Raw genomic sequence first — 16,457 nt, 5'->3', positions numbered from 1 at the left:
AGATCACTTTTTATTACATTTTTTTTTACTGCTAAGTTGACCAAAAATCAGCGATTTTGGCGGTTTACATTTTTTATGGCGTTCACCGTGCGCATGAAATAATTGTAATAGTTCAAACTTTTACGGACGCAGCGAAACCAATTTTGTTTACATTTTTTATTTTTCCATTACTTTTGTGTGAAAATGGGAAAAGGGGGGTTTTATGAACTTTTAATATTATATTTTTTTTTTTACACTACTAAAAACTTTTTTCACTTTTTTTTTTGCACACTTTATTACTAATGTATTGCAGTATATCGTCATTTTTACAGGCTTCTGTCACCCCCTGAACTCACTGTGGTGGGGGGGGGGGTGATGAGCTATCGGAGGGGATCGCGATTGAGGGGATAACCCGCCAGGAACAGCGCGATCGCTGCTCCCAGCTGTTATTCCCGGGTGTCCGCTGTAACATACAGCCGACACCCGCAGCATATGGAGCGCGCTCAGTGTGAGAGCACGCTCCAAACATTACCCCCCGCACCCGGACGTAATAGACCAAGTAATTTTTTTTTATTTTTTCATTGGAGAATTCCAAGAGCCATAACTTTTTTTATTTTTTGATCCATGTAGATGTATGAGGGCTTGTATTTTGCAGGAAAAGTTGTAATTTTAAATGGCACCATTTTGTGGTACATTTTGTGAAACTTCCAGAAGGTCAACCATCACTGAAGCACTCCACCAATCTGAGCTTTATGTCAGAGTGGCCAGAAAGAAGCCTCTCCTTAATAAAAAAAAACAAAAAACACATGAAAGCCCTCCTGGAAATTGCAAAAAAGCACCTAAAGGACTCTTAGGCCTCATGCACACGACCGTGTTTTTTTCCACCCGTAAATACTGGCGTAAATACGGGTCCTTGGTCACACGTATTCGACCTGTATTGCACCAGTATTTACGGACCCGTGCCGGTAAATACGGGTCCGGTGTCACCCGTATTCCACCCTTATTTACGGGCACGTTTTTGGCTGCAAAATTGCACTGCACTAATCGACAGCCCTTCTCTCTATCAGTGCAGGATAGAGAGAAGGGACAGCCCTTTCCGTAATAAAAGTAAAAGAAACTCATACTTACCCGGCCGTTGTCTTGGTGACGCGTCCCTCTCCTGACATCCAGTCCGACCTCCCTGGATGACGCGGCAGTCCATGTGACCGCTGCAGCCTGTGATTGACCTGTGATTGGCTGCAGCGGTCACATGGGTTGTAACGTCATCCCAGGAGGCCGGACTGGAGGAAAAAGCAGGGAGTTCTGGATAAGTATGAACGTCTTTTTTTTTTACAGCTTTATCTATACTCTGATCGGTAGCCACTGTCCAGGGTGCTTAAACAGTTACTGCCGATCGTTTAACTCTTTCAGCACCCTGGACAGTGACTATTTACTGAGGTCACCTAGCAACGCTCTCGTAATTACGGGTGCACACACGTAGTCATCCGTAATTACGGAAGCCCCATAGACTTCTATGGGCTGCCCGTGCCGTAATTACGGCCTGAAATAGGACATGTTCTATCTTTTTCAACGGCATGGGCACCTTCCCGTTAGCATATGGGGAGGTACCCGTGGCCAATAGAAGTCTATGGGCCCGTAATTACGGGCCGTAATTACGGGAGTTTTTACGGTCGTGTGCATGGGGCCTTAGACTGTGAGAAACAAGATTCTGTGGTCTGATGAAACCAAGATTGAACTTTTTGGCCTCAATTCTAAGCGTCATGTCAGGAGGAAACCAGGCACTCCTCATCACCTGCCCAATACCATCCCTATAGTGAAGCATGGTGGTGGCAGCATCATGCTGCGGGTGTGTTTTTCAGCGGCTGGGACAGGGAGACTGATCAAGGTTGAGGGAAAGATGAATGGAGCAAAGTACAGAGATATTATTAATCTTAACCTGATCCAGAGTGCTCTGTATCTTAGACTAGGCCGAAAGTTCACATTACAACAAGACAATGACCCTAAGCACACAGCCAACACAGTGAATGTCCTTGAGTTGCCCAGTCCAGGGGTGGGATCCGGCCGATTCGCCCCGGTTCTCCCAAACCGGTTGTTAAAATGACAGCCGGTTTGCAGAACCGGGTGAAGCGAGAAGCCGGAACCGGTCCGGTCCCCTGCACTCAATTGTATCCACGTCCTTAGGTCGCGGATGCAATTGAGTTGACGAGCGCTGCCCTGGCGAGGCACATGATGCCTCGCCATTCGGCGCTTTAGTGATGATGCAGTCGGCGCAATGACGATGACGTCATCGCGCCGATGCATCATTCCGATGGAGGAGGACTGACGTTGCTGGAGGATGGCGCGGCAACGGGACAGGTAAGAAAATGTGTTGTTTTTTTTCTTCTACTGTGGCCACTATAGGGCACTACATAGGGGACTATACAGGGAACGAGAACTACAGAAGAATATAGGGAACTAACTACAGGGAACTATATAGGGGGACATTCTAAAAAGAATGAAGAAAAAGAATGAACATTATTACTAATGGAAAGAAAATATAAAAAAGGGCATAATTAATTTTTTATGTTCGGTAGACTTGGCATGAACAGATTTTCTTTGTAGTTAATGAGGAAATAAACACAAATTACATATAAACAGACGCCTTAGGAAGTTACTGTGCTTGATAGACCTGGAATGAACAGGATATAAGTGCATTTTATAGTGGAATGAACACATATTCCATAGAAACAGATGCATAATTATTTTTCTGTGCTTGATAGACCTGGAATGAACATGATATATGTTTAGTTTATAAGGGAATGTGTTCATTCCCTTATAAACTGCACTTATATCCTGTTCATTCCAGGTCTATCAAGCACAGTAAACATTTTTACACATCTGTTTCTATGGAATTTGTTTTTATTTTCTCATTAACTACAAAGAAAATCTGTTCATTCCATGTTTTCGAAACATAAAAAACTCATATCTTTTTTTATATTTTCGCCCATTACTAATATTGTTCATTCTTTTTCTTCATGCTTTTTCTTCATTATTTTTAGTATGTCCCCTATATAGGGGCCCTTATCTACAGGGAATGGCTCAGGGGGCCCTTATCTACAGGGAACGCCACAAGGTGTCCTATCTACAGGGAATGCCACAGGGGGCCCTATCTACAGGGACCACCACAGGGGGCCCTACCTACAGAGTAATGCCACATAGGGCCCCATGCGGCATTCCCTGTAGAAAGGGCCCCCTGTGGCGTTCCCTGTAGAAAGGGCCCCCTGTGGCGTTTCCTGTAGATAGAGACCCCTGTGGCGTTCCCTGTAGATAGAGCCCCCTGTGCCCCTGTGGCGGTCCGTGTAGATAGGGCCCGATGTGGTGTTCCCTGTAGATAGGGCCCCATGTGGCATTCCCTGTAGATAGGGCCCCATCTACAGGGAACGCCACATGGGGCCCTATCTACAGGGACCGCCACAGGGGCACAGAGGGCTCTATCTACAGGCAATGCCACAGGGGGCCCTATCTACAGGGAACACCACAGGGGGCCCTATCTACAGGGAACGCCACATGGGGCTCTATCCACAGGGAACGCCTCAGGGGGGCCTATCTACATGGGGCACTATACAGGGAACGCTACAGGGGGCACTATACAGGGAACGCTACAGGGTGCACTATACAGGGAATGCTACAGTGAATGCCACAGGGGGCACTATCTACAGGCAACGCTACAGGAGGCCCTGTTTCCAGGGAACGGTAATACCTACAGACGGCTCTATGGGGAGAACTATCTACAGAGGGCTCTATGAAGGGGACTATCTACAGGGGGCACTGTGTGTGGTGCATTACTTTACAGTGTTTGACACAATTTTATTCATGGGCACAGTGTGTAGCGCTATTATATACGGGGACACAGTGTATGATACTATTATATTTGGGGGCATAGAGTGTGGTACCATAAGAATTTGCTCTTCATTTATAGGTGCCGAAATGTTAAAAAAGTGAGCTTCCGAAGACATCTGAGTAGCAAATTTACCCATTTCCGCAGAAATGGGTCATGGCCAGGAGGCATCATAGAGTTCTGGACCAGATGGAAAAGTAAAGAGAACGACTAGAATCTGAGAAGTCGTTCCCGGAGAGTCACTAAATGTAAATGTTTATATGTTTATTCTCCCTGTGACTGCTCAGTACTGTAGTCACTGTATGATCTGCAGCGAGATGATGTGTGTATCGTTCTTTTTTGTGAAACAGCATCTCCCAGAATATCCTTACCATCGTTCTGGCTATACTGGGAGCTGTAGTTTTATGCCGTAAAAACATATATGGCAGGGGTTAAACTAAATTTGCTAATTATCTCTATACTGAGCTGTATTTGTACTGGTGCTGTATATATGGACTGAGCTTTGTTCTGGTGCTGTGTATGTATGTATATATATATATATATATATATATATATATATGTACTGAGCTTGGTTTTGTTGCTGTATATATGTACTGAGCTTTGTTCTGGTGCTGTATTTATGCACTGAGCTTTGTTCTGGTGCTGTATTTATGTACTGAGCTTTTCTTTGGTGCTGTATATATGTACTGAGCTTTGTTCTGGTGCTGTATTTATGCACTGAGCTTGGTTCTGGTGTTGTATACATGTACTGAGCTTGGTTCTGGTGTTGTGTATATATGTACTGAGCTTGGTTCTAGTTTTGTATATATGTACTGAGCTTTGTTCTGGTGCTGTATATATATACTGAGCTTGCTCCTGGCGCCGTATCTGTGCATTAGCCGGGAGAGTTGTTGCGGCTTACTGCGCACTCCGCACTGTCCTCCACCCTTCTTATGTGCACATGCTAACTAAATGGGCTGAGCACGCTTAGGATATTGAATGTGCGCATATAGGCCTATACGTAATGGATGAGTTTAATATAATGTGTGGGTAGGTCTGTACGCTTATATAATTATATAAATAGTGTGGCAATCCACACTAAAACATTCTGGACAGGGAATTTCTTTATTTAGAGTCCACTTTAATGTAGGGGGTATTTGGAATATCCTAATTGTTTTATTTTATTATTAGAATCATTTTCAACCGCAAAACACAGTGAACCCCCCCACCGGATGTCTTCGTCCGAAAAACAAGGAACCTGTTGTTAAAAACTTAAATCCCACCCCCGGCCCAGTCAGAGCCCTGACTTGAACCCAATTGAACATCTCTGGAGGGACCTGGAAATGCCTGTCCACCAACAATCCCCATCCAACCTGACAGAGCTTGAGAGGATCTGCAGAGAAGAATGGCAGAAATCCCCAAATCCAAGTGTGCAAACCTTTTGGCATCACACCCAAGAAGACTGGAGGCAGTTATTGCTGCCAAAGGTGCTTCAACTAAGTACTGAGTAAAGGGTCTCAATACTTATGTCAAAGCAATATTTTAGTTTTTCCTTTTCATTAAATTAGCAAAGATTACTAACATTCTGTTTTCACTTTGTCAAAGTGGGGTAATGCAGAATGACAGGGAAAAACTTTGGTTTTATTTTAGCACAAGGCCTCAATATAACAAAATGTGAAAAAATTGTAAGGGTCTGAAGACTTTCCGAAAGCATTGTAAATTTATAAATTTTCCCGTTGACGGAGCCATATGTGGGCTTGTTTTTATTACACTGACAGTCAACCTATTAGGCCATGCCTTATGCTTATTGCATACCTGGGGCCTTTGTCTGGCTTCCGGTTGCCATAGCAACCTATCGGTGGCCCAAGATTGAATTGCAGAGCATCATTGGGCTGACAGAGGGAGGGGACTCCCTCTGTCAGCCACGCTATGCCACTGTCATCTAAGGATAAACAGCCGGGATCTGAGCATTTATAAGGAGCCCAGCTGTCAATCAAGATGATCATACAACATGTAGGTCATTTTTGCGCCAAAGAGTTAAAAGAAAAAAAACAAACAATAAACGCTTAGTTGCGAAAGGCTTATGCGTACCATAGTCTGAAAAGAATCACTCTCAGGGCTCATGTACACTGCTATAATATCCCTCCATACAACCGGAGTCCTGCAATCCTGCCACCATAGAAGTCTAAATTACCCTACTGTACCTCCATATAAATCTGACAGTATGTCCCATCAGATGCCGTATTATAAAGATATTCTCCCCTAGTAACTGTGAAAATCTATAAAAAAAAATTGTTAATTATAGTGCAATTGCTTTAGGGGGGTTTCAGGGGGTTTTGCTGGAACTGTATAGATCATAACTGGAGCTACTCTTTAAAGTAAGAAGCTTACTCACCTATGACACACATCACGACATTCTGAAAATATGTAAAATCATCATCTTAACAAACAACAATCAGGATTATGCCGTTTATGGGATTATTGTGTTTAACCTGCTTAGATCACAATGGCCAATTTTGGAAATGACATTCCCTGACTGGTAACAGCCGCCATGTAATCAATGTTCATAGAAATTCTATTCTTCACTCTGTATATTGGCACCTGATGCACTCTCTTAAAGTCAAACAATGAAAGTCATGGATATCCCATAGGGACAGCATGCAAATAATTGTTACAAAAAGATGATACACTTCAGAATGATGCCCTTTACAGCAATACTTTACCTGTGGAGAACAAGGCATGGTTTGTGCTAATACAAAACATCCACCTGCAGGCAGCCTGCATACACTTTGATCCCTCAGGTCAACACAGATTATCCTGGTCAGCATGAGATGCTTTTCGCATAGAACATCATGGAATAATGTTACCAGAAATCTATTCCCATTTTAGAATTTGCTCCTAACTCACACTTGCAAAAAAAAAAAGTATTTATTTATAAATATAATTTCATATACAAATAATAACAATTGCGTGATATTTACACGGATGTAGCAGAGCTGAGTATCATGATATATAATATAAAGAATATAAATTTGTGATTCTACAAGGGAACGCAGAACACAGTGGACAAAAAAAAGAGTAAAGTGATAAATTCAGCTCCTCTACATCGGTAAGTAGATATACAGAGTACCGTAGTATTAGTAGCTTCATTAACCGACAATCTCCGCAGGCAGTAAAATCTGTTTACCTCACATATTCAAAATGTAAGAGCTTTACCCAAATACACATAAAATAACACAATAAACTGAAATTTTGAAGGATAAATGCTTTATAAATGATTCTTCTGGAAGGGGAGAACTGCTTAAGAAATGTAAAACATTTTAATCCGCTGATATTTTTATATTGCCTATGCTTAAAGTAATTACCAAGGATTTATTTTTCCAGAGCACCTATACTCTTGGGGAGCCTTCTCCATGGCCACTAATAATGTCTTTCGGGAAACCCCATCGACACATTTTCTTGGATCAGCATTAGGCCTTATTCACACGAGCCAGTTCGTGTTACGCGCGTTAAATCAACGGACGTCACACGGACCTATGCAATTCAATGGGGCCATTTAGTGTTTTTCACGCAGCGTGAAACTCACTGCATGTCCTATTCTTGTGCGTTTTTTGCGCTTCACATTGAAGTCAATGGGTGCGTGAAAAAAATAGATAGCACGCGGACGTCATCCGTGTGCTGTCCGTGTTTTTCACGCACCAGTTGCTAAAGAAATGATGAGGGAAAAATAAAAAAAGCTTAGGTTTTTTTTGCTGATGTAAAAAAACGTGTGACGACGCGCACCGTACACGGATGCCACACGGAACAGCAACGCAGGAAAACGCTGTTTTTTATCCGCGCAAAACGGACACGCTCGTGTGAATTAGGCCTTAGTTGTAGTAAATGATAATTGCTTGAACACTCCACAAATAAGCATCTCCTCTTCATTAGCAACCTCTATAAACAATATTAAATCCGAGTTTAATAACAGGACTTCAAAGTCATTATGCAAAGTGCATGGTAGAGTACTGTAAATACTCATGCTGGCAATTTAATGCGGAGGTGTTGTTTCCTTTCTTACAACAGTATTTCTTTCCACACTGAGTCGACATCTCGGCTTCTAATGATCTGCTTAACCTCATTTCCATATTCCCATATATCCTTTTATGACACCGCAGGTATTTAACCGTAGTAAGCCTATCTAACACAGATATCTAATACAGATAACATTTTTTACAATTATTTTTTTTTAAATTATTACAATACACTTTTATGTGAAATTCCACTTTTGGACAAATTGTAAGAAATATTTTATTCCATTGGGATAACCTTTTGACATTGTATTTGCAGAACTGTTTCATTTATAGTCATGGGAAGATAAGAATTGAAAGCATGAGGCATTTCATACCCATTCCATGTCATGTCTGGTCGGCTAATATGGCAAGTCACAAGAGCTACCGAAAGAAGAGATCTACATTATCTACTTAGAAAGAAACTCTGGTCAGTAAAACTTGGATGGATTAGGAGATCACTAAGATATCAATCAAAACTGAAATTCAGAACTTCATACCATGAAAGAGGTTCTACATCCAAATTCTTATATATGGAAATGTAAAGCGTTCTATTCAAAAACAGGGTCAGATTTGATAAGACAAAGGTTATCATTATTTAGCAAAACTGTGTGATAACTTTCTAGAATCAGCCAGTTTCTCAAAAAAAGCATTATCAGTTATGCTCCTAAAGTAACGCCTTTCCCATATAACTTTTTGAGCAAATAGTCGCTGACATGTTTTTGGACTATTTAAAATAAATACATATACATAGGTACATCAATATTTTATACCAGTCAGAAAAGGACACTCTTTTAGCATACATTGGGTCAATGAGGTCCTATGGATACGTTCTATGTGTGTGGCAGGTGCTTTCCTGGCGCATAAGCTGAAAGTTGATGAGGATATGATGTCAACATAGCCTTACAGGCCTTAAGCCTGAGGCTGCACTGCTGAGACAATGTGATCTGCAACTGATTCTGATATCTGTCAGGTGCAAATTTATAAATACCTTGTCTGGATTTATATAATCAAATACATAATGTACACACATAACGTTGCCTATTCAAGCCGAAAGGATATAGATATTGTTGTATTTGTGAGGGTCATCTGCTTGTTTATCTTATAACTGTGCTCATTCTGGAATATTTGAAAGATAGCAGTATATTTTTTCTACTCTAAAGCTCTACAAGGGGATTTATTACTATGATTTACGCTAATGTAGTTGAGTACATGCTGTACAGACATAACAAACCAGACTTATACTGCACCAGTGGAGGAGACCAAGAGAAAGTTTTATTTGCTTATGTTGTGGTGGTGCAACACATTGTGCTTTGGTGTATATTTTACATTATATTAGAAAAAGGAAAACATTTTTTAATTCATGCCTATTGACATAAATTTACTATAAACCATGTCATATAGGACATGTTTATTGCATCTAGGCAGCCATACACCATCATCAAAATAAAGGACAATGATGCTTTTAGATTAAACTGACTCTAAACACATATAAAAAAAATTACAAAAACATTTGCGATGTGTTACTAAATGGATATAATGTCATTTGATCATGATCTTATACATATACTATATGTGGACATGACTTCATATTATTGGATACAGCTATTTCAGCTCTTAGTTTTTAAAACTTCTGCCCTGCTAGGAGCCAAAACTCCTGGTTAGGTCAAAGTGAAGTAGGTCAAACAAACCCACAGAATGGGCCCGTAGAGTACTAAAGCAAGTAGAACCAACAAATCATCTGTTCTCAACTGCAATATTCACAAAAAAAATCCAGAATACAACTAAAAACATCATTATTGCATAAAAACTATGTGGATTAAGCTTTCCAGGATTAGTGGCCACAGAATATCAACTGGAGTAGTGTAAAGCCCTCTTCCATGGGACTTTGGAATCACAATTCGCAATCTGATGGAATAATCTAGGTTCTACAGATGGCATAACTGTTAAGGATCTGCCAGGCACAGCTTCTGTATCCACGCCCATAGGTAATCAGTCTGCACCTGCTTCTATGTCTGTGAGACTGACTCCATCTTCCACCACTCAGGATGGCAGGCTTAGGAGTGGGAGAGCCTATCACAGCCTGGCCAGATGGAGCTAGCTCCTGCACTCTGTCTATTTATACCTGCCTTTCCTTTTCCTCCTTGCTTGTGATTCTTCTCTGTTGGTTTCCTGGCCCTGCTGCAGCTTCTTGAACTACTTGTCCCTGCTTCGTATTGACCCTGGCTTACTGACTACTCTTCTGCTCTGCGTTTGGTACCTCGTACACTCCTGGTTTGACTCGGCTAGTTCACTACTCTCCTGCTCTGCGTTTGGCACCTCGTACTCTCTTGGTTTGACTCGGCTCGTTTACTACTCTTGTTGCTCACGGTTTTTCCGTGGGCAACTGCCCCGTTTCCCTTTGTTCTGTGTTTCCTTGTCTGGTTGTCTGTCGTGCACTTACTGAGTGTAGGGACCGTCGCCCAGTTGTACCCCGTCGCCTAGGGCGGGTCGTTGCAAGTAGGCAGGGACTGAGTGGCGGGTAGATTAGGGTTCACTTGTCTGTTTCCCTATCCCTGTCATTACATAATCACAAGCCCATATACCTACTCTACACTGGTCCCTCACACCACTATGGAGCCCCTTGAGACCCTGGTTCAGCAAATGCAGGGTCTCTCCCTACAGGTCCAGGCCCTGGCTCAGAGGGTCAACCAGCCTGATGCTACCATGGTAGTGCCCCTCACCTCACCTCTTGAACCCAACCTCAAGTTGCCTGACCAATTCTCAGGGGACCGGAAGACTTTTCTCTCCTTTCGGGAGAGTTGTAGGCTCTATTTTCGTTTAAAGCCCCACTCCTCAGGTTCTGAGAGCCAGCGGGTGGGTATAATTATGTCCCGGCTCCAGGAAGGGCCCCAAGAATGGGCCTTCTCCTTGGCTCCTGACGCCCCTGAACTTTCCTCCGTTGATCGTTTCTTTTCTGCTCTCGGACTCATTTATGACGAGACTGACAGGACTGCCTTTACCGAGAGTCAGCTGGTGACCTTACGTCAGGGTAAGAGACCTGTTGAGGAGTATTGCTATGACTTTCGGAAGTAGTTGTGTGTAGCTTCTCGGTGGAATGACCCTGCCTTAAGGTGCCAGTTTAGGTTGGGTCTGTCGAACGCCCTGAAAGACCTGCTAGTTAGCTATCCCTCTTCTGACTCCCTAGACCAGGTTATGGCTTTAGCGGTACGACTTGACCGACGTCTCAGGGAACGACAACGTGAACGTTTATGTGTTTTCTCCTCTGACTCCCCCATGATGCCTCCCGAGGTTCCGTTGCTTCGTTCTTCCACGGAAGACTCGGAGGTACCTATGCAACTCGGGGCCTCCGTGTCCCCCCAACAAAGTAGAGAGTTCTGCAGGAAGAATGGTCTCTGCTTCTATTGTGGGGATGACAAGCATCAAGTGAACACCTGTCCTAGGTGTAAGAATAAGCAGCCGGAAAACTTCCGCGCCTAAGTGATCATCGGGGAGGTCACTTGGGCGCACAGGTATTTCCCGTAAATATGAAAACAGAAGAGAAAGAGCTCCATTTGGATGTCGGTGCGCATATTTTGCTGGATTGATTCCTGGGCGCCATGTTGCATTTACAGAGCCCCTGAGGTACTAGTACTGTGGAAACCCCTGAAAGGTAACTCTATTTGGTAAACTACACACCTTGAAGAATCCTAGGGATATAGTGAGCATTTTGACCCCACAGGTTGTTGTTGAATTTATTAGAATTGGGACATGAAAATAAAAAAAAATACCATTTCACAATAAGATGTAGTTCTAGCTGAAAATTATTCCATTTTGACAAGGACTATAGGAAAAAATGCACCTCAACGTTTGTAAAGCATTTTCTCCCGAGTACAGCAATACCCCATATGTGATTGCAAACTGCTGTTTTGGCACACGGTAGGGCTCTGAAGGGAAGGAGCGCCATTTGGCTTTTTGAGCGCATATTTTGCTGAATTGGTCTTTGGGTGCTATGTCGTATTTGCAGAGCTTCCTGAGCTACCATTACAGTGGTAATTCCCCAGATCTGATTCCATTTCCGAGACTATACCCCTAAAGGAATTAAATTAGGGGTGTAGTGAACATTTTGACCCACAAGTTGTTTTTTTATTTATTTTATTAGAATTGGGGCATAAAAACTTAAATCGACATTTTTTCCAATAATATTTCGTTTTAGCTCAATTTTTTTTACAAGGAATACAGGAGAAAAGGCACCCCAAATTTGTTACGCTATTTCTCCCGAGTAAGGCAATACTGATGAGGTCATAAACTGCTATATGGACACACAGCAAGGCTCTAAAGGGAAGGAGCGCAATTTGGCCTTTGGAGTGGAGACTTTACAAGATTAGTTTTTGGACACCATGTTGCATTGGGCTAAGGTACCAGTACAGTGGAAACCTCCGAAAAATTACCCCATTTTGGAAACTACATCCCACAAGAAATTAATCTAGAGGTATAGTGAGCATTTTGACCCCACAGGTGTTTCGCAGAAATAAGTACATAATAGCCGTAGATTGAAAATTGCCATTTTCCCACATATATACCGTTTCAGTGCCCAATATGTTGTGACCAGCTTGTGCCATTGGGGATACACACCTCATAAATTGTTAAGCAGTTTCTCCAGAGTACAGTAATGCCCCATATGTGGTCATAAACTGCTGTTTCTGCACACTGCCAGGTTCGGAAGGACTGTTATTTGGCTTTTGGAGTGCAGATTTTGCTTGGTAGTAGCTTTGTTTGGGTAGCTTTGTTTCAGCTCATAATGTGGGGGGAAATTGTAAGCTTTGGGGAGTACATCAGGGCATAATAGGGTGATGTAATAATGGGTGAATGAATAATAAAATCAATAATACATGGATTGGTGTGGTACGCTTTGAACCAATGCTTTATGCACAGGTCAGTTTATTTGGGGGCAGGTGTCGCACTGATAAATGGTGACCTTTCTTATACCCTTTTTGAAACACACTCTGAACTTTCTTTGGGTCCTTCCCTTGTTTGAAGTTTGGGGAACTTCACTGAGAAAGTGTTGCCCTGCTATAATAAGGCAGCCTCGCTTCCAGTGGAGATAATTACATTTTGGAGCAGACGTTCCTGGGCCCTCCCCGGTTCCCAAATATTAGGGCCTTGATAATTACTATTTAAAATAGAAGGAATGTTCCAAACTGATCTGCACATCGGGATAGCAAGTAAGCGTTATACAGAAGCTATCTGTGCTCCAGTATTGCCTAATCTTTGACTTCTTTAATAGCGCTATAAGCAGCACAAGGCCCTAAAATTTCCTCATCTCCGAGGCATTTACCTGTGAGGTGAAACTATTATGTATAGTTTTTATAATTTTTTCAATTATAAAGGACTTGATCAGGGAAACAAGGCGATTCTTGTTTTTATTACTTAAAACTTTTGTTTATTTTTCTAAAACATTTTAAATTACTTTTTTTTACTGTTTTTGTTTTTACATTTACTTGGGGACTTGAAGGCCTGATCATCTGATCCCCTGTACAATGCACTGCACTACATATGTAGTGAAGTGTATTGTAACTGTAATTTTTTACCTGACATTCTATTAGGTCCTGCCTTTGGTTTCCATACATGGTGGACCAGGAGGCCATTGACAGCCTTCCTGGTTGCCGTAGCAACCATCGGCACCCCGCGATAGCTCGCGAGGGGCCGATGGGGTACAAAGGGAGTCCCCTCTCTCTGACAACCACTTAGATGCCGCAGTCGCTAGTGATCGCGGTATCTAAGAGGTTAAACGGTGGCGATTGTTGTTAGCTCTAATTTCCTACATTGCAGCGAGTTGGCAGCTGTATATTACAGCCGACACCTGCTGCAGATGGCAAGTGACTGTACGCCTATTTGCATTAAGCTATCCTTAACATGGACGTACAGTCACGCCCTTTTGTGGGAAGGGGTTAATGCATTTTGACCCAGTAATCAAAAAACACCCAATCTATGAATGCAACTTAGACTTCAAACAGACTATAACACTGTGTCCGTGACCTATTTTATGTGGACAGAAATATTATACAATGTTGTCAGTAAACAGGAAATAACAGGACCGAGCGCTGAGCCAAAGAGAACCCAAATCAGGAGCGGGGAGGGTAAGTATAATATCTAAGACTATCATGTGAATTCTTTCTGCTGGAGCCCTTTATCTAAGCCTCTAATGTGTGATACTCTCTGCTTGGGCCCAGTATCTAAGCCTAGCAAAAGTGATACTGTCTGCTGGGGCCCTGTAGCTAAGCCTATTATGTGTAATACTATCTACTGGTGCCCTGTATCTATGCCTATTATGTGTGATACTATCTGCTGGGGTCCTGTATCTAAGCCTATCATATGTGATACTGTCTGCTGGGGCTCTGTATCTAAGCCTATCATGTGGATTATTTCTGCAGGGGCCCTGTATCTAAGTCTTTAATGTGTGATACTGTCTGCTGAGACCCAGTATCTGAGAATAGCAAATGTGATACTGTCTGCTGGGGCCCTGTATCTAAGCCTATCATGTGCTCATCAAATTAATTAATCAAACGGACAGCATTGGGTCCGTCCGTCCGTCCCCCCCCCCACACACAAATCCTCAACTAGTGCCTTGCTGGTTAACCTTATTTTTTCCCACACTGTTGGTCTACCTGCTCTAGTGGAATCAGTCCGGGCTATGTAGCGCTGGGACTGGGTAAATAATTGGGGGCACACCCACGCTGTTCATTTGATCATTTATTTCTTTAGCTGAGGACAGTGAATAGTAAAGTTTTATGGCATTCATACATTTCTTTTTTACGTATTATGTACCGTAGAATTCTCATAACATTGATGATTTTTGTGAAGTGCAGGGGGGGCACCTTTAACCCTTACCCTGGGCCCCAAAAAGGCAAAGGACTGCCCTGCCCTGCCGTTGTGTACAATCTAGCAGACAGTGGGAAGATGTTAGTTGCTTTTAAAGTAACAGTGGGCCCCCATACAATCTGGGCCCTTGTGCAGCTGCACCTATGGTATGTCCGTCTCTGGACCAAACTCCTTCTGCACTAGAAATAAACCATTACACATTCAATAGGAGCTATTTTTTAGTTTCCCATATCCTCACTAAAAAATAAGACTTTATAGTTCCTGAGCTTTTAATTCTGCGTATACATTTTACCATATAATCATGGCATATACAGCAGCGAAGAAGTTGAAAAGCTCCACAAAGCTCCAGACAGAAGTGTGATTATCTTTCAGAGTCTCAGCATGGGCACATCATTTGTCCCTGCTAATGTTGCTATCTGATGAATGTTCTCTCATACATGGAAAGCTATAAAAAGATTTCCAGCTAATGCATGAAAGCACATGATCACATTTCCCTGCCTTTATAGTCCGAGACTGGAGTTTTATATTTATTGGACTATTACCAAATGTGGATCTGAAATTCATGTGAAATGACAGCAATGCCCGCTCCTTCTAGCGTATTCTGTGAAATCAGTACAATCTAGATTCCATGTTTGTGGATCGGCCTGCTGAGGTATTTATTCTTCAATAGGCCAGTGGCAGAACATTTCTTTTCTGTTCCAGTAATATTTGCTCTCAGTGTGGCTCCATGTTCTGTAAAGCGCAGCCGATGATGTCATACACTTGGCTTTTTCTGGTCTACACAGAATTAACCACCCACAGTACAACTGTAACTATAATACACATTGCTCATACACATAAATGAGCATTTAGTCTTCTCTGCAGATTAGACCAGTAGATTTATGGCAAGGCAGCAGTGTGGACCTGCAGTAGAATACTAAATGCACAACAACAAAACATGTTTCCTTTGCTTGCACATTGACCCAAGAAAGACACAACTCAGGCACTTCAGTACTGAAATGCTTCACCCCTGGAAACTGAAGGAAGAAGCTGCCAGCCAGCTGGCACTTATGCAAGCACCTGGTAACCAGGCTGGATATTACATGCCCATTTAAAGTACAGCACCTCTTACTAGTCACCTCCTCCCAAATAAACAGCAACCTCATATTGTGGAAAACAAAACAACTGGCATGTATGTGATGCATTATAATGATCAGCAAGGTCAAGGATGAGGAGGAATTGGGAAAGGGCACCTGTCAATAGCAACACCAGGGCTCACCTTCTGTCAGCATGAGATGGAAGAGGCAGGGATGCCAGCAGCAGGGTGTCTGAGGCTCTTGGTGCCCGTCCTTGGAGATGGCAGAGGCTGGACCTGGCCTGTGTACTGGCACAGTGACATGTATGCGGTGCACAGAGATGTGGATGGAGTATACATGCAGTAGTGCTGATTGTATTGTCTGGAGCAGGCAGCTCCTCCTCCGCCTCCTCCTTGTGATGCTCAGGCTGTCCTTGCTGCTGGTGCTGGATCTGTCCCCTGGTATGTCACATGAGCTTTAACAGCAGGCAACTCACCATTTACACTGTCCTACACCTGCAGGAGGCTTTAGCATGGAAAGTAGAGGTGTGATGGATTTATGGAACTGTATTTATAGCATTGCACCATTTTACTGAAATGTGATGCTGGAAAGATGGCAGTGTAAGCACAATTCATGTGTGAGGATCATATGTCATCT

At 42.7% G+C, this 16,457-nt stretch overlaps 1 protein-coding gene across 3 annotated transcripts in view; it reads right to left on the bottom strand.

The window, feature by feature from the left end:
• KLHL32 (kelch like family member 32) overlaps positions 1–16,237 on the bottom strand; it is a 252,386-nt gene extending 236,149 nt beyond the window's left edge. For 2 of the 3 annotated variants that reach the window (XR_012883182.1, XM_075862186.1), the window contains exon 1: positions 16,004–16,237. The gene's annotated coding sequence lies outside the window, so the exon portion shown is untranslated. The remainder of the gene's footprint in view (positions 1–16,003) is intronic. The other variant, XM_075862185.1, reaches the window with a different exon arrangement.
• Positions 16,238–16,457: the final 220 nt, after the last annotated feature.

The sequence above is a fragment of the Rhinoderma darwinii genome, chromosome 4 (assembly GCF_050947455.1).
Source record: "Rhinoderma darwinii isolate aRhiDar2 chromosome 4, aRhiDar2.hap1, whole genome shotgun sequence".
NCBI lineage: Eukaryota > Metazoa > Chordata > Amphibia > Anura > Rhinodermatidae > Rhinoderma > Rhinoderma darwinii.
Note: the sequence above shows the minus strand (reverse complement) of the source record. Positions and strands in the feature narration are given on the sequence as shown.